Source organism: Dipodomys merriami, unplaced genomic scaffold (assembly GCF_024711535.1).
Source record: "Dipodomys merriami isolate MVZ:Mamm:240054 unplaced genomic scaffold, mDipMer1.0.p SCAF_1125, whole genome shotgun sequence".
NCBI lineage: Eukaryota > Metazoa > Chordata > Mammalia > Rodentia > Heteromyidae > Dipodomys > Dipodomys merriami.
The window spans coordinates 40,033-63,436 of record NW_027202411.1 but is presented as its reverse complement, the minus strand read 5'-3'; the positions used below and the strand labels follow the sequence as shown (position 1 = coordinate 63,436).

The 23,404-nt window shown below is 36.2% G+C and overlaps 1 long non-coding RNA gene and 1 other non-coding gene across 3 annotated transcripts in view; one reads left to right on the top strand and one right to left on the bottom strand.

Annotated features, from left to right (window-relative positions):
- The first annotated feature begins 294 nt into the window (after window positions 1-294).
- The window catches only part of LOC138822594 (uncharacterized), a 40,840-nt gene continuing 17,730 nt past the window's right edge, over window positions 295-23,404 (top strand). The window contains exon 1 of one of the 2 annotated variants that reach the window (XR_011370557.1): window positions 295-576. This is a non-coding gene — a long non-coding RNA (uncharacterized lncRNA). The remainder of the gene's footprint in view (window positions 577-23,404) is intronic. The other variant, XR_011370558.1, reaches the window with a different exon arrangement.
- LOC138822595 (U6 spliceosomal RNA) lies at window positions 17,908-18,009 on the bottom strand. Its single transcript, XR_011370559.1, has one exon. It is a non-coding gene; the product is annotated as a U6 spliceosomal RNA (small nuclear RNA).

Here is a 23,404-nt window from a genome sequence, read left to right as displayed (position 1 = left end):
AGCTCAGAGACTGTGCCCAGATCCTGAGTTCAAGGTTCGGGACTGGCAACAAACAGACATAAATAACAATCTGTGTAGCCATCCAGCTAAAGTGGTCTCCCTCTTGTCCCCAACTGAATGGGACAGAGTTCCCTGGGAAAAGGGCTGGGAGAGCCCCTGTCAACTTGACTCTGCCCATGCTGATTGCATCACAGGATTCTAGCCACACCCCCATTATTTCATGTTTCTTTGTGACCAATGGGATACAAGAATGGTGTCAACGCCCACATTCCATGATGCCTGGTAGCACCTAGATTCCCTCTTTTAGTACACCACTACCAGCAGTTAAGGAAGGTAGAGGTGGCTGAGTGGTGAGCAAGATACTCAAGGTAACTTTAGAGAATAGTAGGAAATTGACATGTCCCACCCTCCTCCCCCACTTCCTGTGGTACTGGATTTCAAATCTCAGCGGGCCTAAGGCCCTGACCTGGTCCCTGCCCCTGGTCCTCTGCTCTGGGTCCATGTGTCTGCCATGCCACAGCCATCCCTGCTTGCTCTACCTGGATCAGCTGCCAAAAGCGTCTCCCAGCAGCACAGGTGAGTGGCCGCCCCAACACCATTCCCAACTCGGGTCAGAAACCCCTCTGAGAGCACAATGACCCCCTGCTTGTTTCCTCTCCCTGGCTCTGAGGAGCCACCTTTCTGTCTTGTGCATTTCTGAGAAACAAACAATATATACTTAGGCTGGGCTGAGCTCAGGCGGTCCTCCTATCTGTGACATGTATGCTCCACCAGTCCTGGTCCTCTGTAGTTGGGATGGTAGACATGTAGAGCCATGCTTAGTCATCAGTTTGGATGGATATCACAAAATCTTAGGCCATGGCAGCCGATTCTTGACCACAGATAAAGCTCTGGGTAGGCCACAACCATTGGAACTCAGTCTCTTCACAGGACAGTTGTGAGGAAACAAGGGATTTATATATAGAGATCTCTGAAACATGGCTAGGCACAGAGGGAGTGGCCTTCAGGTAATGTTCTCGCCAATTCTGTGAGCATATGACAGGAAGATACCTGGAAAGGGTTCAGGTGGCCCCTGTTATGAATGGGGCAACCGGTGTGGGATTATGAAACAAAACATGGCTCTCTTTCATCATTACCCTATCCCCATGAGGAAGGGTATCCTTCACTGTGTTGAGTTTTGCAACTGGGGAAAACAAAGCATGGAGAAGCTGGGTGACCTACTTATGACCTCAAGTTCACAGGAAGCTAGGCCTGACTTCTCTACCACGCTCCCTAGTTAAATGGGTGCTGTTCAGTCCACTTTTTGTAGTGGGAAGTCCACTTCTTGCCAGTCATGGGGCTTGAACTCTAGGTCTGGGTGCTGTTCAGGAGCTCCTCAGCTCAAGACTATCACTCTACCACTTAAGCCCACAGCACCACTTTCAGATTTCTGGTGGATCTTTGGAGATTAGAGTCTCACAGACTTTCCTTCCTTGGCTGTCTATGAACCATGATCCTCATTTCTCAGACTCCTGTGTAGTTGGGATTAGAGTTCTGAGCCACCGGCACAGGGCTTAAGTGTACTTCTCACTTTCTTTCTCCCTCTCTCTCACATGAACTGGTTGAATGTATGCTGGAGGAGGTGGCCCATTGTCTCCATGTGGCTAGACCCCATGGTGGCCCTCTCATTCTGGAGATGGGCTGTGGGTCAGGAGCTGTCTCACTCAGCCTGTTGAAACAGCTCCATGAAATAAGCTCCTCTGTACCCTGGCTAGACCATGACGGTTATTCATTTCCATCCAGCTTTACTGGACTTCTCATATTGAATTGTTTTCTACATCATTTTCTAGCACCTGGCCAAAATTATGATACATAGTTACAGAATCAAAATGTCATGCTTTCTTAAGAAATTCATTTAAGATTCTGGGAATGTGGTTTCATGGTACGGTGATTGCCTAGCATGCATGAAACCCTGGGTTCAATTCCCTAGTACCACATAAACAGAAAAACACTGGAATTGGTGCTGTGCCTGAAGTGGTAGAGTGCTAGCCTTGAGAAAAAAAAACAAGCTCAGCAATAATTCCCTAGCCCTGAGTTTAAGCCCCTGGACTGGCAATAAAAAAAAGTATTCAAATATTTTTTCATTCATGTGACTGTTTCTAATATATTTATAAGATGATTTCTTTGTTGCTTTGTATGTCCCCCACACACACGTTATAACCCCTGCTTTCACTGTATTTAATGTTGGTATAATTTGTGGAGGGGAATGAAAAAAAAACACAAATCGTTTAAATAGGGATACAGGTGGACCCATTGTAATAATGAGAAGTACAAGTCGTTATGTGGAAAAACGAACTTTACAATTTTGGAGGGGGGTGCAGTAGAGATGGGAGGGATGGTAAGGGATAGGAAGGGGAAACAAAGGAGGAGCCAACAATACTTGATAAGAAATGTACTCATTATCTTGCACACATGTAATTGTAACTCCTCTGTACAGTATTTTCACAATTAAAAAAAACCATTTAGTTAGCAAATGCAAAATAAAGAAACCATACTTTGAACATATAATTGCTCCTTCCATACTGACACCTGACAATAGTCCCTTATTCATGTACTTTACTTATAATAGCATACTCTGTTGATAAAAAAGTTTTGATCATTAGGTCAAAGCAACTGATGCCAGGATTTTGTGTGGTCACTGCTAATCACAGAGAGAAGGGTAGTCTAAGTGACATTTGGAAATCTTTTTGGTCAATCATGGTACCAAAAACGCAGAGGCTAATTAACAGTTGTGACAGAATAGAAGGAATAACTCGATGGAAGGAATAAATGATAGTAATTAAGGTGTACCAGAAACTGTTCTTGAGAACCATTTTTGGTTATTGAAGAACTAGTTATCAACTAAGCTTATTCCTCATTGCATTTAGCAGTCTAAATGACTTAGGCTAGTTCTTAATATCTGTGTGATAAATGTATCTCCTTCTGTGCTGTCCTTTCCTACTCAATCTCCTTTGCTTTCTAAAAATCTCAGTCTTTCTATTTTTCTCTATGAACATTTCCTGATACTAAATACACCTATACAGATGGCAGAGGATGTTAATGTAAGGGTCTCATGAGTCATTAATGTAACAACATGGAAAAGGAGGACATATTTATTGCTATCTCAATTTTTCTGAAAAGCTGCAATGTCATCATTTGGTTCAAATTTCCATACTTTGTCTACATAGTGTCATTAAGTGCACATAAATGCAAATATGAGCCAGGTGCTGATGGTTCACGCCTGTAATGCTAGCTACTCAGGAGATTGAGACTAGAGGATTGTGGTTGAAAACCAGCCTGGTCAGGAAAGTCAATGAGACCTTTTTCTTCAATTAACCACCAGAATCCCAGAAGTGGTGCTGGAGCTAAAGTGGTAGAGTGCTCAACTTGAGTTGAAGAGCTGAGGAATAATGCCCAGGATCAGAGTTCAATCCCCACGACCAACAAAAAAAGTGAAATGTGACTTTAAGTTTCCACAAAAGGAACGACAAGTTCAATAATCTTTCCAAGCAGAAAAAATAATTCCAAAATGATTCAGTGTACCTATTTTTGCTGAATTATTTAAGTTATGGCTTTTTTGCTGGACATAATCTCTTCTTTTAAAAATTGTCAAATATTAGCTTTACAATAAACTTCATCTAATATTTCTTATTTCAAAAGAGAAGTCTATACAGTTGATATCACATAGCTTTCTTACTAGCTTAGTTTAAAGTCAACCCAGGCAGGAGAGTCTGTCAAACTCTTATCTCTAATTAAACACCCGAAATCCAGAAGTGGAGTTTTGGCTCAACAGTAGAGTATTGGCTTTGGGGGCAGGTGGGCAGGAAAGGCAACTGTTCAAGAACAGGGTCCAGCCTCTGGGTTCAAGCCCCACAACCAGCACAAACTAAACAAACAAGCAAACAATAGCAACAGAGATATTTCTTTGGGACCCTCCTTAAAAGAATACTCTTTTAAGAGAAGGGGCTCCTTTTGTTGATCATTCTCACTGGATTCTGCGTTTTGGAATCCTTATTGCTAAGGAGAACTCAGGACCATACTAAGTAATTGATAACTGACTCCTGCAACAAAAGGATCATCACAGGAACGAAATATCCACGCATAAGGCATTTTAAAATTTTCATGTCTTTGTTTCTTTGCAGGAGAACACTTTTAAAACAATGTTATTTCTTTTTGTTCTATGCTGGCCTTCAAATAACACATTATTTCTTTTTGTAATATTCAACTAAAAGTTTACAGAAAAGTTTAATATGAGTAAATAACACACTCGAAAAAGTCAGGGACAGAGTTTCCTTCAAGCCTTGGGATAGTTTTCTTGTACAGTAAAAAGGAAAGCACATATTAACTTGAACTTTGTCATTCCTGTATGTTCCATTCCTCTCCTGGGATCAGTTTCCACATCCAGTAACCGTTACTTCCAGTAACAACCAATGGTGCTGCTTGAGGTATAATGAACAGGATTCATCCTAGGGTACAATTGGATTCAACATACTTGTCAATAAATGTAACACACAACATCAGCAGAAGCAGGGACAAGAACCACATGATCTTTATATGGATTTTGAAATCTTTTAATAAGCTCCAATACTCCTTTATGATTAAAAGGTCTGAGAAGCTAGGAATGCATGCAACTTTCCTCAATATTATACAGATTATGCATATGACAAAGAATGTACCTAACAGTGGACACATGAAGACATTAAAATCTGGAATGAATTCTAGACTAAAACTCTTCTACACAGCTCTTTAAAAACCACTTGACCCACAACTATTTTTCTAATAACACAATTGCTAATACCAGAAAAGTCTTATTAATTTTTCTAGCATCTGTTTCTTGAAGATTTGTGATAAGCTGGGCTTCTCAATAAATTCTAAAGCAGAAATGTTTGTCTTGGAGTCTGTGGATGCTTTAAACCTGTGTTTTAATTCACAATGTTACATTAAATAATTTAAGGGTTTTGTATCATTTCAAACATTTGTGGTGTAATGAATGATCTTTGTTAAACATGTATTCTGTAAAGTGCCATAGTCTTTTTATGTGTAGTGTATTTAAATATATATTATATAAAATACATGCACAGATTTGTGTGAAAGATGTGCAATAACAAAGGTGTATGTATGTATATATATATATATATATATATATATATATATATATATATATATATATATATATATATATATATAATTTGGAAACTGGACAGGAGTCGAAATGGGGTGTTTCTGTTTTGGCAGTGGAGAATCACACATTTTTTTACCTGCATGGCCTCATCATTAGCGTTAAACAATTTTAATGCTACACAAATCTTATGTGAAGAAATGACTGCTATGAACTCAATTTCTCTTAGGTCTAAAATAAAAGAATCACTCTATGTGAGTGAAGCCAGACCCAGTTAATGCTCATCTTTCATGTGAAATGTGAAGCTCCCATGTTGCCTTTTTCTGTTGGTGTGACAACTAGTAATTAGTACATTCTCACTAAGGAGCTATTTCTTAACATAGACCAGGTTAATGCTACACCACTGTTTAAAGGGCTAATCTCACACCTTCTTAGCCATGAGTCTGGCTTACAATGGAGTTCTCTGTGCAATAACTTTTGGCCACTGGAAATCCCTGGCCTCCAGTTGTGTTTGGATACCAATGATTCCATTGGCCCCAAGAGTTGAAGGGATGACTGGGATTTCGACTGAGACTGTGGTGAAACTCCGCCCAAGGCTGAGGGGGTCAAGAAGTGCTTTGGAAGGACTTGGCACCATTTGAAATTCAGTAGCCATTTGAGCCAAATATAAAATTGTATTTACAACTGACAGACTCAATTTGAGCCTTCAAATTTGTGGTTATTCTATTGTAAAGTAATATGTTGTTTATCTATCATTTATTAGATTTTTATGTATATGTATTTTCACAATGTGCTCCTCAGTTTGATTTAAACCAGATTTTGCAAACTCAAAAAATAATAAAATAAAATCTGGAATGAAACAAGGATGTCCACTCTCTCTACTACTCTTCCATATAGTAGTGGACATTCTAGCAAGAGCTATAGGCAAGAGAAAAACATAACGGGGATCCAAATAAGGAAGAAGTAAAATGATCCCTTTGTACAGATGAAATGATCCTGTATTTAGAGACCATATACCTACCTTCCTCAAGTTAGTAAAGGTGTTGCTAACCTTTAGCAATGTAGCAAGGGTATAAAACCCACAAGAATCAGTAGTCTTTCTTTGTTACCAACAATGGGAACATCCAGGTTGAAATCCAAAAAACAATCTCATATGTATTAGCCTCAAATTCAACTCAAATCTAAACAAAACAAAACAACAACAACAACAAAACTAGGAATTAATTTAACCAAAAATGTGAAGGACCTCTACTGTGAAAATTTAAAAACTTAAAAAGGGAAATTGAAGGACATTCAAGGAAATGAAAAATCTTTCAATGCTTTCACAAATAACATTGTGAAAACTGCACTACTGCCCCCAAACAATTGACAATGCACTACCCATCAAAATCCCAACAATATTCTTCAATGCAGTAGAGAAAGCAATCCAAATTTAATATGAAATTAGAGAATTACAGATGAAAAATTAGGCTTAAAAATGAACTCATGGGCCTACAGTCATCTTACACACACACACACACACACACACACACACACACACACACACACACACACACACACACACACAATGGAATTCTATTCACCCATTAGAAAGGATGACTTTTCACCAGTTTTAAGGAAAATGAAAGGCTTGGGAAAATTATGGTAAGAGAAAGGAATGCAGATGCAGAAAAATAGAGGTTTCATTGATTCATTCATTTATAGTAGCTAGAAGGTGCCTACAAATCTACAAGTAAACAAGACAGATTCTACCCCTTCCCAGTTAGAATGGCCATTATCAAGAAAACTAATAATAGCAAATGCTGTCGTGGGTGTAACCAATTGGGAACCTCCCTGGGCTGGCTTTGAACCATGATCCTCAGATCTCAACCTCCTGAGTAGTAAGGATTACAAGCGTGAGCCACCAGCACCCGTCTCCAATTGGGAATTCTATTACACTGTTGGTGGGAAGTTAAACTTCTTCCACTCCTCTGGAATACAGTATGGAGTTTCCTCAAAAGACTAAACATAGTTCTCTCTTATGACTCCGTAATTCCCCTCATGGGCAGTAATCCAATAAATAAACAAGCTCACATTAACGCTACAAGCATAACCATGTTCAGGGCCCGGGCCCAGAGTTCAAGGACTGGAAAAAATGTTACCATTGCTGGTATTTGATCCCGAAAATATGAACTTTTTGACATAAGATAACAAACCATTCTATTTGCAGTAGCTAGGACAGGATTTAAATGTTGTGGGTGATAAAATGGCTTCTTTGTTGAATGTTAGGAAAAGATGTAGGCAGTCCAACAAAAGGGAGATTTTTTTTTGGTCTTGGTCGAGGGGCTTTAAGTCTGGGCTTGTGTACTGTCTCTGAGCTCTTCAACTCAATTGGACATAAGAGTCTCAGGGATTTTCCTGCCAGGCTGGCTTTGAAAAGCAGTCCTCAGTTCTCAGCTTCCTAAGTAGCTAGGATTACAGCTGTGAGCCTCTGGCACCAGGCTAAAAATGGGGGATTTTTAAAAAAGAAAATCCCCCTCTTCATCTATGTCTAAAGCTCAGATATCACTATTAGAACACTTCACCCTCAACTCATTTCATCAGACATTTTTAAATTTTCTCTTTTCCTTCATGTGGGAATACTGCAGTAAATATCAACTCAGCTGTGGGAATGGATCAATTGTATGGTATTTGCTAGCACATAAATCAGAAACTGTTACATCAAAACAAATGAAACCCTCATTTGGAATATTTTTTCTCTTTTTATTACAAATCTGTGCTTGATTCCTTCCTAATGTGATATTGGACCTCGTAATTGAGTGATGATGTTTTCTTTCTCTTCAGCAATTGGCCTTCTCCTACATGTGGTCAAATGTTTAAGAATACAAAGATTTCCATTGATAATTCATTAAGCTGACCTCTAAGAGAATGCACATATCTGGAATTTGGTCTGCTGTCTTGTTCTTATATGCACAGGCTTTCTAAGATTTATTTACTGTACAAGGAATTGTATTTTCCAATCTTCATGTGACCAATATTAGTCTCTCTGATCAGTCTTTTGACCCTCTCTCTGAAGTCTTATTTCAGTCTGCCTCATTAAAATATATTAGTTATCAGATAAATGACTCTCAGCTTCCGTATTTTGTCTGACTTCATGTAGGCTGTGATAGTTGCCCTGAGTTGCTGTTCCTACTGGAGTTTTGTTTTGTTTTGTTTTTAGAGGCCTAGGATTACTATTCATGGTAGTAGCTTCTCTGGACCCCTTTGATCCCCAGACCTAGAGTCAATGGGATTTTTTCCTAAAGATACAAAGAATAGCTGAATAAATTCCTATTTTAATTGTCTCAAAATGAGGCAATCCGGCATCCTTGCAAAGCCATGGATAATCCAATGTAACCACTTAAAAAATGGTCTATCAAGATGGCTTTTCAAGGTTGACTGTGAAAAATGTTCATTTTCAAGTCACCAACATAAAACAGATCACATTCCTTGGAGCAGACTTTTGGAAGGAAGGTACCCCATCCTTCCTTCTCTTATGATAGACCAAACCATAATATTCTACAGTTGTGGTCAGCCTTGAGCACATTTTCCTTATAATATTCTGTAGGGTAAAAGAGGACCAACTATCAAAATAAAGGTGAAAATACTTATCTACTACACACTGATTTATCTTTTTTATATCTGTTGTTATTTTCATTACTTCAAACATATGGATAATTTAAACTTGGGATTAAACAAGTGGCAAAATATTGATAGAATAAACATTCAGTTTACCTTCATATATCCAATATAATACACTTAACCCTTTATGGAAAATTAAATCCAACTATAGAAACAATGGCAGGGATATAAAATAATCCTCAACTCAGAAATTCAGTCTCTCTATAAATATTTATTTGGTAGAAAACAATAAAATTTAATTAATGAATGTGACTTTTAACTATCATCAGAAACACTCCTCATATACATAATTGTTTATAATTTTATAGATGTCACCTTGGCAAGAATTTAACATGCATGTAGAAATCAAATTTCCACAATTTAAGCTAGATGAGAGGAGCCAAACTCTGATGTACTGTGTGGTGTGAATATTAACACAGTGCTGAACCCTTCCACCTAATACGATGTCATGTGCAATAATTTATTATTTCATGTTAAGATGAGAGCGAAGTGTAGAAAACACTTTGAATTATTACATTTTTTAATGAAACAATAATGATGTTATTCGTTTAAATTCTAATGCTTCTCAATTTTACAATTCATGCTATATATTATTAAACATAGTTTCACTTTCTTTTCTATAGCTACTGAAATTAAAATTATATATTAAACATTCAATATTAAGAAATCAATTAGAAGTAACCTAATTTTAAAATGATATACTATTAAACTGTGATTTGAAGTATAGTTCCAACAAGTTATGAGGTTAAGAAAACATTACTAGAATTATTAGTAATATTTTATAACTTACCAGCTTGTTATTTGTTTACTAATTGTGTCATTTTTTATTCTTGGTCCAAGTCATTTCTTCACCTTAATTGTTTAGTTTTCTATTTTATCTCTATTGGTTTACTGATTGTACATTTTGTTTTCCCTTTTTAGTAACTGACATGAGGCTGAAAATCTGCATGCTAGTTTATTACTTCCTAAGTTAAAGTCAAATTACTGCTGTCCATAGCTGTTTTACTCTTCTTTGTATAGTACAGTATTTCCCCACTCACATCTCCTGTATTGCTGCTTGCTATCATGTATTTTATGTTTTATATTTAAATTTTATTGTCAAGTTAATGTACAGAGGGGTTATAGTTACATAAGTAAGTTAATGAATTCATTTCTTTTATAACTTGTTATCCGTTCCCCCATTTTTCTCCCTCTTCCATCCCAATGCCCCCCCCAAGATTATTTCCACCGTATTGTCTTGTGAGTATCACTGTTGCATAAGTTCCCCCTTTTGTCATTTGTCTCACCATTTTGCTTTTTCCCTTTCCCTTAACTAGTTCGGATCAACATAGTTACAATATCCAGGGTATCAAAATCAAATACAGTTACTCCAGATGATAAACGATAGGTGTGGAAAACACAAAAGGATAAAAAGAAATCACATATTACATTTAGAACAACAAGAAATAAAATATCTTGGAGATCATTTCCCTTGGAATCACAATACACCCTCATATGTACATAGCTATTGAGCTATTCTTCTCATCTACTACGATTATCCTTGATGTACACAATAATGCTCCCCTATTACACAGTAATTCCGCTTCTTGGCATTTACCCAAGTGATCACAAACCAGATCACACTAAAGCTACCAGAACAATTATGTTTATCACAGTATTATTTATCATAGCTAGGATAAGGAATCAACCCAGATGCTCCTCAGTAGATCAATGGATCAAGAGAATGTCACACACACACACACACACACACACACACACACACACACACACACACACACACACACACACACGGAATACTATGCTTCCATCAGAAAGAATGATACCACCTCATTTGTAGTGATATGGAAGATCTTGGGAAAAAATCATATTAAGTTCTGTAAGCCAGACTTAAAGAAACCTAGGTCCTATGGTTTCCCTTATTTGGAATTAATAGTTTACATCTAGGATAATCTCATGTATTTAAATTTGACATTTTGTTCTATGTTGAGCATACAACATTATTGCTACCTTGTTTGTTATTTCTGCAAACAGGCAGGTATATTTAAAGAATTACGTTCATGTCATCCATTACTGAAGGAAGAACATCTAAAAGAGCAGCCCCTACTAGGAAGAACAACTACTCATTTAGCTTCATTCCTATCTTAGGCCAGTGTTGTCCTCTGTATCCTCATGTTGTACATTAAAATTGTATACTTGGTCATCCTGTATATTTACTATCTTCTACATTGTGACCTAAATGCCCCAGCAATTCCAGTTTGCTTTACTTTAAATAAAAATTTCTCTCATAATTATTGAGGTTGGTGTGTGTGTGTGTGTGTGTGTGTAGTTTTATAAATATCAGAAGACAACATTTTTCTTCATTTAGAATACATCTTTCAGGTCATTGTAAGTTATGCCTAATTGGAGAAATCTCTTGCTATTTTAAAGATGAAACAGAAAAATATATTTGTGCATGCACCACAGTTGCCTTATTAGTCTGTTGTTGAACACTTAACTTCTATTTATATCTGGGTGGCTGTTGTGAACAATGTGAATAACAAATAACTACAGATATATTTTCGAGTTACCCAGAGAGAAATAATCAAATGATTGTTGTGTCAGATGGTATTTCAACTTTGCATTTCTTTAGAAAACTGCAAATTACTTTCTAAAATGAGAATACTAACCTGTATTTTGACCAAGAGTGTAGAAAATTTCCTTTTCTCACACTCTCACCAACATTATTACATTTTGAGTTTTTTAAGGGCAGGTTTTTACAATGTGCAGAACCCCAGACTGGCCTTAGACCCAAATCCTCTTACTCCAAACTGCTAAATGCTTGGAATTGCAAGCCTTTTCACTATACCTGGTTCCTTTGATTTTTTTGATAAGAGTTATTATAGTTATGAAGTAGTATCCTAGTAATTTTCAATTGCATTTCTATAATGACTTCTGTTCACAAAGCATTAACCTAGCATAGAAGTGGTATTAAACACAACTTTGTAAACAAACTGGTGCTTTTCAGGACTTTTTGGAAAATGTGTCTATTATGAACTTTTGTCCATTTTTAATCATTTCTTGTTAATCTCATCTTTAATCTCTCTATACAAAATCAATACTTAATTCAATATAGTAGAAAGAAAAAAATTAAGCAACTCCTAACATTTTTTAATTTTCAATAATATTATATTGTTTAAATCATTTTTTGTTTACACTTAAGACTATATAAATAAATTTAGTTAGACCTTTTACAAGGCTATATGTATTTTATTTATTTTTCGTTCCTGGCTCTTTCCATGCCTGCGTGTCTAATTTTTCTAGGTTTCTTTCAGTCTCATGTAGTTCAGATTTCAAACTGAAGTATAAATGGAAAGAAGCACAAAAACAATAGAGTTCCTCTCATCTGATGATGCCTCTACAAGAATGAGGAAAGAGTTCAATCTTCTAAGGACCTTTGATTGGCTATCAAATAGAGAATTCATTCCTCTCGGTCTTCCCTATTTTTGCAATTTAACTTAAATGATGTAAAACACAATATACTACTCAGAGACTTTTACGTTTTCATCAGTTTTGCACATTTTCATATGGACTTCACCTCAGTCTACAACATTCCGTCATTATTCTGTCCCTGATGTTTTTATACTGTCAAGACATAATAAAACCAGTTTGATTTACAGCATGAGAAGTTATCCACCTGGCTGACTTTGAAGCAGAGCATGGTCAATAGAGAACATGCCTTCTGGTTTCTCATTACATGTAATGGCTTTTGTAATACTGATTGCATACTATTTAGTATTTAAAAAAAAACGGCTGGCTAGTTTGTGACCATTTGTTTAAATACCCCAAAGTGGTATTGTTGGATCATAGAGGAGCTCTACGTGGAGTCTTTGGAGGAAACTCCATACTACTTTCCAAAGCTGTTGAACAAGTTTACACTCCCAACAATAATGCATTAAGGTTCCATTCTGTCCAAATCCCCACCAACATCTGTTGTTTTTAGAGTTCATGATTATAGCCATTCTAACTTGGGTGATATGGTATCTCAATGTTGTTTTGATTTGCATTTCTTTTATGGCTAGAGAGGTTGAGCATTTCTTCATGTGTCTATTGGCCATACTTTTATCCTCTTCAGAAAATTTTCTCTTTAAGTCTTTAGCTCACTTATTTATTGGGCATTGTTTCTTTGAGGATTTGTCATTGGGGAATTTAATTTTTCTGGGTTCCAGGTATATTTTAGATATGAGACCCTTGTCCATTACCTGGACAACTATGTTTATTGAAGCATTATTTATCATGGCTAAAATATGAAACAAACCCAGATGTCCCTCACTAGATGAAAGGATTAAGAAAATGTGATGTATATATATACATATATATGATATATATGATATATATATGTGATATATATATGATATATATGATATATATGTATGATATATATATGATATATATGTATGATATATATATGATATATATGTATGATATATATGATATATATGATATATATGTATGATATATATATGATATATATGTATGATATATATATGATATATATGTATGATATATATGATATATATATATATATATATATATATATATATATATATATACACAATGGAATTCTATGCCTCCATCAGAAAGAATGACATTGCCCCATTTGTTAGGAAATGGAAAGACCTAGAAAAAATTATAATAAGTGAATTAAGTCAGGCCCAAAAAAACATAGGTAATAGGTCCCATGGTTCTCTTATTTGCAAAAACTAGTATATGTCTGAGACAAGCAGAAAATGTCAGATAAGTTGATGTTAGCTGAAATGAACCCCAAGATAAGGATTCAATTGTTTTTTTTTCTTTATTGCAATTGTTTCAAATATTTATAAGATGATTTCTTTGTTGATTTGTATGTCCATCCCCCATGGTATAACCCATGCTTTCACTGTATTTGTTGTTGGTATAACTTGTGGAGGGGAAGGGAAAAAACAAATCATTTAAATAGGGATGCAGGTGGACTCATTGTAATAATGAGATGTACAAGTCCTTACGTCGAAAAATGAACTTTACATCTTTGGTGGGGGGGAGAGATTGTGGGATGGGGAGTGTGGGGGGAGATGGGAAGCGATGGGAACAAGAAGCAAAGAAGGAGGCAACAATGATTGATAAGAAATATACTCATTATCTTGCCCCTGTAGTTGTAATTGTTATTCCTAGAAGTTTATGTTAAGTATTTCACAAGTTTTTTTCTCTTAATTCTTAAGAAAGCATTTGCTATAATTCTAATATTAGTACCATTTTAGTGTTAGAAAATATTGTAATTAAAGACACTAAATGCATGCCCCAAAGACACACAGTGGGGAAGGAAATGATTCAAAATTTCAAAAAGTAAGCTATAAAAAAGTAGATAAAATCCTCTACATTCCCTTACTCTCTCAACTCAATATTCATGCTGTCCAAGAAATAATAGCATAGCAATTATTGCCCACGGTAATTGTTTTCTGTCACATTTTGTCTTCAACACAGTGTTGGTGATATTGGGATTTCATGCTCAGAGCTGAGCTCATAAATTGAGGTCTAAAGAGAGACAAATTTCTTCTGTTCCACAGTTCCAGTATATATTTTAAAAAAGTACTAAAGGGCTGGGAAGGTGGCTCAGTGGTAGAGCGCTTGCCTTGCATGTATGAGGCCCTGGGTTCGATTCCTCAGCACCACATAAGCAAGAAAGATAAAAAGGCGGAAGTGGCACTGTGACTCACGTGGCAGAGCACTAGCGTTGAGCTGAAGAGCTAAGGGACAGTGCCCAGGCCCAGAGTTCAGGCCCCACGACTGGACCCCCCAAAAAAATAAAAAAAAAAAAGGTACTAAAACTAGCCGGTAGCTGGTGGCTCCCACCTATAATCCTGGCTACAGAGGAAGCTGAGATCTGAGGAATGCGCTTCAAAGCAAGCCCAGGCTGGAAAGACTGTGAGACTCTTATCTCCAATAAACTACTAGGAAAACAGAAGTGGCACTGTTGCTCAAGGGGTAGAGCACTCACCTTCAGCTGAAAGATGCAGGGAGAGCGCCCAAGCCCAGAGTTCATGCCGAATGACCAATTAAAAAAAAAGATTAAAACGTTTAAATACCATCACTTACTGTCTTTTAAGAATCCAAAAATGAAATAAATTCACATATAATCACTCCAAAATGCTTTAAAAGCGGGAGATGATAAACAAGCCTCCATGAAGTAAATTTTCGTCTACTTTTTAAATTATTCTGAAAACCTTGTGCTGGTTGGTCACACCTGTAATCCTGTCTACTCGGGTATCTGCTCAGGAACCTGAGATCTGTGGATAACCGTTGGAAGCCAATCAGGACAAAAAAATATTCGTGAGATTATTTAAAAAAAATTACAATGGGATTCTATGCCTCCATCAGAAAGAATGACATTGCCCCATTTGTTAGGAAATGGAAAGGCTTGGAAAAAATTATATTAAGTGAAGTAAGCCAAGCCCAAAGAAACATAGGTCCCATGGTTTCCCTTATTTGCAATATCTAGTATATGTATGAGTCAAGCAGAAAAGGTCAGATAATGTGATGTTAGGAAAATGAACCCTTACATATGTATTTAAATGTTTTTTTCTTTCATGAAATTTTTTCTAACGCATTTATAAAATTATTTCTTTGTTGCTTTGTATATCCCTCCCCCACAGTATAACCCCTGCTTTCACTATATTTGATGTCGGTATAATTTGTGGAGGAGAAGGGGAACAACAAGTCGTTTAAGGATACAGGTGGACACGTTGCAACAATGAGAAGTACAAGTTGTCATGTCGAAAACGAACTTTACAACTTTGGTGTGGGGGGGAGGCTGGGGTAGGGGGTGTGGGGGGAGCCTGGGAAGGAATGTGAAGGGTAAACAAAGGAGGAGGCTACAATGCTTGATAAGAAATGTACTCATTATCTTGCCCATGTAATTGTAACCCCTCTGTACAGTATGTTCACAATAAAAAAAATAATAAAAATATTAAAAAAATTAATGAACTAGCAAAGAGCCAAGAATGGAGATGTAGCTTATATAGTAGCTCATCCATCTAGAGAGGAATGGCCTAGCGGGACCTTGATGCACTGAATTCGAACTCTGAGAACGAAAATGAGCAGGCACGCACACACACATACACAAACACATTTATTCAAAATATCTGCATATCAGTGCTTTTCATTAATTTCTTTGTTAACGATATTATATGGGTAAAATAGGAGAAATATTCTCTTCCATCCCATAACATTTTTATATTTTTATTGTAAAAGTACTGTACAGAGTGGTTACAGTTACATGAAAAAGTAATAGTTCATTTCCTATCAAGCATTGTTACCTCCTCCTTTGTTTTCCCCCGCCATCCCTTCCCACCCACCTCCACAAGTACAGTCCCGTCCCCCACCCTCCTAAATTGTAAAGTTCGTTTTTCAACATACTATCTTGTGCGTCACATTATTGCAATGGGTCATACTGTATCCTTATTTAACCATTTTGTTTTTTCCCTTTCCATCCCCAAATTAGAGAAGTGTATATACAAGATGGAGGTGCACCAACATCAGATACAGTGAAAACAGGGGTTTAACTGTGGGGGATGCACATATAAAAATCACATCGTACATTATAAATATATTAGAAACCACAGGAAGAATTAAAAAACCACTAGTGTCCTTATCATGGGGTTCATTTACCTTAACATCATCTTATCTAGTCATATGCACATGCTTTTTCCTTTTTTTTAATTGTAAAAATACCATACAGAGGAGTTACAATTACATGGAAAATGTAATGAGTACATTTCTTATCAAGCATTGTTGCCTACTCCTTTTTTTCACCTTACCATACCTTCTTTGCTTATCCCAGATATGCATTAGTTATTGCAAATAAGGGATACCACAGGACCTATGTTTCTTTTTTTTTATTGTGAAAATGCCATACAGAGGGGTTACAATTACATGCGTGAGTTATTGAGTACACTTTTTTTATTGTGAGAATACTGACAGAGGAGTTACAATTACATGGGCAAGATAACGAGTACATGTCTTATCAAGCATTGTTGCCTCCCCTTTGTTTCCCCTTCCCATCCCTTCCCACACTCCCCCACTTTCCCCACCCTGTCCTCCTCCCCCCAAAGTTGTAAAGTTCATTTTTTGACATAATAACTTGTACATCTCATTGTTGCAATGGGTCCACTTGCTCCTCCTTTGTTTCCTCTTCCCATCCCTGCCCATCTCCCACCCCCCACACCCAGCAACCCCTCCCCCATCCCAACCCCCCCCCACTGTCCACATCCCTCAGCACCCGGCCAAAATCATTTTTTGAAATAACGACTTGTTCATCTCATTGTTGCAATGGGTCCACCTGCATCCCTTTTTAAACGACTTGTGTTTCCCTTCCACTGCACAAAGTATACCAACATCAAATACAGTGAAAACAGGGGCTTTAGCTTGCAGGAGGAACATACAAAGCAACAAAGAATTCATCTTATAAATATCTTAGAAACAATTGCAAGAAATGAAAACCATTTGTATCCTTATCTTGGGGTTCATTTTGCCTAACATCAATTTATATGATGTTTTCAGCTTGTAGCAGACACATACTAGTTATTGCAATTAAGGCAACCATGGGACCTATCTTTGTTTGGGTCTGGCTTACTTCACTTCTTTGGGCCTGGCTTAATTCACTTAATAAAATTTTTTCCATGTCTTTCCATTTCCTAACAAACTGGGTGATGTCATTTTTTCTGATGGAGGCATAGAATTCCAGTACACACATACACACACACACACACACACACACACACACACACACACACACACACACACACACACATTTTCTTGATCCATTCGTTTACTGTGGGGCCTTGGGTTTGGTTCTGTATCTTAGCTTTGGTAAATAATGCTGCAATGAACATAGTTTTGCTGGTAGTTTTAGTATGGTCTTGTTTGTGATCATTTGGGTGAATGCCCAAAATGGGATTGCTGGGACTTAGGGGCGCTCTATTGTAGTCTTTTGAGGAACCGCCATACTACTTTCCAAAGTCTTCGAACAAGTTTAAACTCCCAATAACAATGCATTAAGGTTCCCTTGTGTCCACATCCCCTCCAGCATCTGTTCTTTTAAAAATCTAGAATGCTTCACGAAATTGAGTGTCATCCTCAGTCAGGGGCTATTCTTCTCTTTATTGCTCCAATGTTAGTGTATGTGCTACTGAATTGAGCACAGAACATTTTTTATACATAAAGTGTAATTGATTTTCTTAACCTAGACAATTCCACAAAAATTAAATTCAAAAGAATTGTTGTGAAATTTTAGAACCATGTATTTCTTACATAAGAACACATTTAAGAATAAAGTCAAGTTTGACATGTCAAAAACAAAATAATACCAAATATTTGTTGTTCAACAGATGTGTAGGAGGAGGAATTCAATTATTCTGTACAAGGAACCTGCCATAATGAACACTATAGAAAGTGTTAAGGTTTGTTAAAAGTTTTAATGTTTTAAATATGTTTAATTTTGGGAATTTGCTCATATATACAAAAATTAAGACTATTTAGCAGGTTGTAAAACTTTTTCATAAAGCATTTAATATTCATGGTACATACTACTAAATATGTACATTTCAGAGTTTATAGAAGCTTTACTAATGAGAAGTTGCAAAGTGTTTGTGTAAAGAAGCAGATTTAAGACATTAACTGCACAGTTTCTGTTAAAATTTAAAGGCTTCTTTACTTTATATGTTAGTGAGGAACAAATGATGGTATAAACCATATACAAATGATGAGATGAACCATAAATAATAATCTTAATAATAATAATAATAATAATAATATTTAAAGGCTACTCATAGCCTACAAAATTCTTGTTGAACATCATAGACTTAGGCAGTTTTAAATGTACAGAATTATGAGAAAATAATAAATCAAATATGTAGTACATTACAAATACTGGAAACAGTGGTAATTGTTTTTTTTATTTTATTAATCATTAATATTTATGTATTGGTTTTCCTTATTTGTAGCATTGTTTTCCTTGTTGTAATATAAAACAACTTTTTGTAAGTCATCATTAGGAAGTACTTTGAGAATGTTATTGGGATGGCCACACTTTTTATAGGTATATGTGAATTTACAAAGAGCAAAATTAATAAGAACAAATTTTATCAATTAGAATCTGAATCAGGAGTGTTGATAAATGTCCACACCTAAAATCTTAGCCCTAGACTGAAGCACTAGTGTTACAATGTTAAGCACACAAAAGTGAGAGACTGTGTTTTGTTTTGTTTTTATTTTGTTTTTGTTGGTTTTGGGGCTTGAACTCTGGGTCCTGGGTGCTGTCTCTCAGCTCTTCAGCTCAAGGCTAGTGGTACTACTCGAGTCACAGAACCTCTTCCATCTTTTTCTGCTTATGTGGTGCTGAGGAATCAAACCCAGGACCTCATGCATGCAAGGCAAGCACTGTACACTGAACCACCTTCCCAGCACCTGAGAGACAACATTTACTTTCTGTTTTGTGTTATATAATGAAATAAAGAATATCTTTTTATATTTTTGAATGGTCATACTTCTAAATTTATATTAAATTCAGCCACTTTATACTTTTCAAAGTCATGTAATATCTCTGAGAGTTTGCTTCTGTAAAGATTGTTTTTGCATTGATAATTTATTCTGAGTCATTTTTATTTTTTATAAAAATCACTTTATATTTTATGTTTTTTTGTGTTTTTTTAAGTGTGAAAATACCAGACAGAGGGGTTACAATTAAATGGGCAAGGTAATGAGTACATTTCTTATCAAGCATTGTTGCATACTCCTTTGTTTCTACTAACTATCCCTTCCCATCTCACCCATTTCCCCCTCCCCTTTCCCCCAACCAAAGTTGTAAAATTTGTTTTTCGACATAATATCTTGTATATCTCATTGTTGCAATGGGTCCACCTGTATCCCTATTTAAAAAAAATTTCCCCTTTCCCTCCATAAATTATACCAACATCAAATACAGTGAAAACAGGGGTTATACCATGTGGGAGGGACATAAAAAGTAACAAAGAAGTCATCTTATAAATATGTTAGAAATAATTACAGCAAAGAAAAAAATTTGAATTCTTATCTTGGGGTTCACTTCACCTAACATCAACTTATCTAACAATTTCTGCATGTCTCAGACATACACTAGTAATTGCTAATAAGGGAAACCATGGGACCTATGTTTCTTTGGGCCTGGCTTACTTCACTTAATATAATTTTTTCCAAGTTTTCCATTTCCTAACAAATGGGGCAATATCATTCTTTCAGATAGAGACATAGAATTCCATTTTGTATATATACAACATTTTCTTGATCCATTCATCTACTGAGGGACATCTGCGTTGGTTCCATATCTTAGCTATGGTAATGCTGCAATAAATATATCTGTGTGGTAGCTTTAGTATGGTCTTGTTTATGTTCATTTGGGTAAATGCCCAAAAGTGGGATTGGTGGGTCATAGGGGAGCCCTATGTGGAGTCTTTGGAGGAACATATACTATTTTCCAAAGTGGTTGAAAAAGATTACACTCTCACTAACAATGAAGTAAGGTTCCCTTCTGTCCACATTCCCTCCAGCATCTGTTGTTATTAGAGTTCTTGATTATAGCCATTGTAACTTGGGTGAGGTGATATCTCAGTGTTGATTGATTTGCATTTCTTTTATGGCTAGGGAGGTTGAGCATTTCTGCATATCTTTATTGGTCACCCTCCTTTCCTCTTCAGAGAAGTTTCTATTTATGGCTTTAGCCCACTTATTTATTGGGCAGTATTTTCTTTGAGTATTTGTTGTTGGGGGATTTAATTTTTTGATTTCCAGGTCTGTTTTAGATATGAAACCCTTGTCAGTTGTATGGCTAGTGAAGATCCTCTCCGATTCCGTGGGCTTTCTATTGATCCTGCTAGCTATGTCCTTTGCCATGCAGAAGCTCTGCAATTACATACAATCCCATTCGTCCAACCTTTCTTTCAATTGTTGTGCTTTTGCATTTCTTTTCAGAAAATTTCAGCCTTTGTCAAGGAGACCTAGGGTTTCTCCTATTCCATCCTGTAATGTTTTCAAAATATCTGCTTTGACCCCGAGGTCTTTGATCCATTTGGACTTGATTCTGGTACAGGGTGATATATAAGGATCTGGCCTTAATTTTCTACAAGTGATTAACCAATTTTGCCAGTACCATTTACTGAACAGCCTTTCTTTGATTTTATCTTTTTAGATGCTTTATCGAATATTAGATGATTATGGTTCATTTCTGGGTTTTCAATTCTATTCCATTGTTCCTGAGATCTTTTCTTGTGCCAGTACAAAACTGTTTTAATTACTATGGCTTTGTAGTAGAGTTTGAAATTTGCTATTGATATTGCTCCAACACTGTTCTTTCTGTTAAGGATCGCTTTTTTCAATTGGGGGTCTTTTGTTGTCCCATATGAATTTTTGGATTGCCTCTTCTATTTCCTTGAAGAATGCGGTTGGAATATTGATAGGTATGACATTGAACTTGTAGATAGCCTTGGAAAATATTGCCATTTTCACAAGGTTCATCCTTCCTATCGAGGAACATGGGAGGTTTTTGCCACTTTCTAAGTTCTGTTTTGATTTCCTTTATCAGATTTTTAAAGTTTTCATCATATAAGTCCTTCACTTCTTTGGTTAAGTTAAATCTTAGGAATTTTATTTTTTGTGGGGCTATTACAAATGGAAAAGCTTTCCTGATTTGAGCCACACTTTTCTCATTGTTGGCGTACAGAAAAGACATTAATTTTTCAGGGTTAATTTTATACCCTGCTATTTTTCCAGGTTTGAATCAGCTTGAGTAATTTGGGAGTAGTGTCCGTGGGATTCTTTAAGTACAAGATCATGTCATCTGCAAAGAGAGAGAATTTTACTTCTTCTTTCTCTATTTGGATCCCTTTTATGTTGGCATATTGTCTTATTTCTGTAGCTAGGCATTCTAATACTATATTGAAGAGAAGTTGAGAGAGTGGACATCCTTGTCTCATTCCCGAGTTAAGAGGAAATGGCTTTAGTTTTACACCATTAATTATAATGCTGGTTGTAGGTTTTCCATATACAGTTTTTATTGTATTGAGGAAAGTTCCATGGATTCCTAATTTTTCCAGAACCTTCATCATAAAGGGGTGTTGGATCTGGTCCAATGCTTTTTCTGCATCTGTTGAGATAACCATGTGGTTTTAATCCTTGCTCTTGTTGATGTGATAAATTATATTAATTGATTTGTGTATATTGAAACAGGTTTGCATCCCTGAAATAAATCCTGTATATTGGTGTATGATTTTTTGGGTGAATTGTTGAAGTCGATTGGCCAAAATTTTGTTGAGAAGTTTTGCATCAATGTTCATCAAAGAAATGGGTCTATACTTCTCTTTCTTTGATGAGTCCGTGCCTGGTTTCGGGATGATGGTTATGATGGCTTCATAGAATGTGTTCGGTAGTGAACTTTCTCTTTCAATTTCATTGAAGAGTTGGAGTAGTATTGGTGTGAGCTCTATTTTGAAGCTCTTGTACAATTCCACTGTAAATCCATCAGATTCTGGGATTTTCTTACATGGGAGGTCTCTTTTTGCTGTGTCTATTTCAATGCTTGATGTGGGCCCCTTAATATGCTTTAACTCATCTTGGTTTAGTATTTTCATGTTGATAATTGCTAGCAAAAGGTCCATTTCTGCCAAGTTTTCAAACTTATTAGCATAAAGATTTGAAAATATTCCCTTATAATGTTCAGAATCTTGGTTGTTTCTGTGGTGATGTTTCCATTCTCACATCTGAGTTTATTTATTTGGGTGTGTTCCTTCTTTTTATGATAAGATTTGCTAAGGGTTTGTCAATTTTTTTAATTTTTTCGAAGAACCAACTCTTTTTTTGTTGATTCATTCTGTTTTTTTTTTTTATTTCTTATTCGTTTAACTCGGATTTAATGTTAATTATTTCTTTCCATCTATTGAATTGGGGTTTATCTTGGTGCTCTTTGTCAAGGTGGTTCAGATGTCTCATTAAGTGGTTGGTTTCAGATCTCTCTAATTTCTTGGTGTAGGAACTCAGAGCTATAAACTTGCCACTGAGTCCTGCCTTTGCAGTGTCCCCAAGGAGCTGGTAATTTGTGTGTTCATTTTTGTGGAATATCATGGACATTTGAATTTCTTTTCTAATCTCTTCTATGACCCCCTGGTTATTAAACAGTGTGTCGTCCAGCCTCCATGTGTTAGAAGACTTTTTTGGTGTTGAGTTCTAATTTTATTCCCTTGTGTTCTGAGAGGATGCAAGGTGTAACTTCAATGTTTCTGAATTTGGACATGTTTGTTTTGTGACCTAAAATGTGATCTCTTTTGGAAAATGATCCATGAACTGCAGAGTAAAACGAGTTTTCGGTTGCTACTGGGTGAAATATTCAGTAGATATCTGTTAAATCTCTTTGCTCTATGCAGTTGTTTAAATCTGTGGTTGCCCTGTTGATTTTTTTTGCTGATTTGATCTATATAGTGGGGATAGTGGTGTGTTAAGATCCTCAACAATTAATGTTGTTGGATCTATGTGAGATCTAAGGGAAAATAGTGTCTCTTGGATAAATTTTGG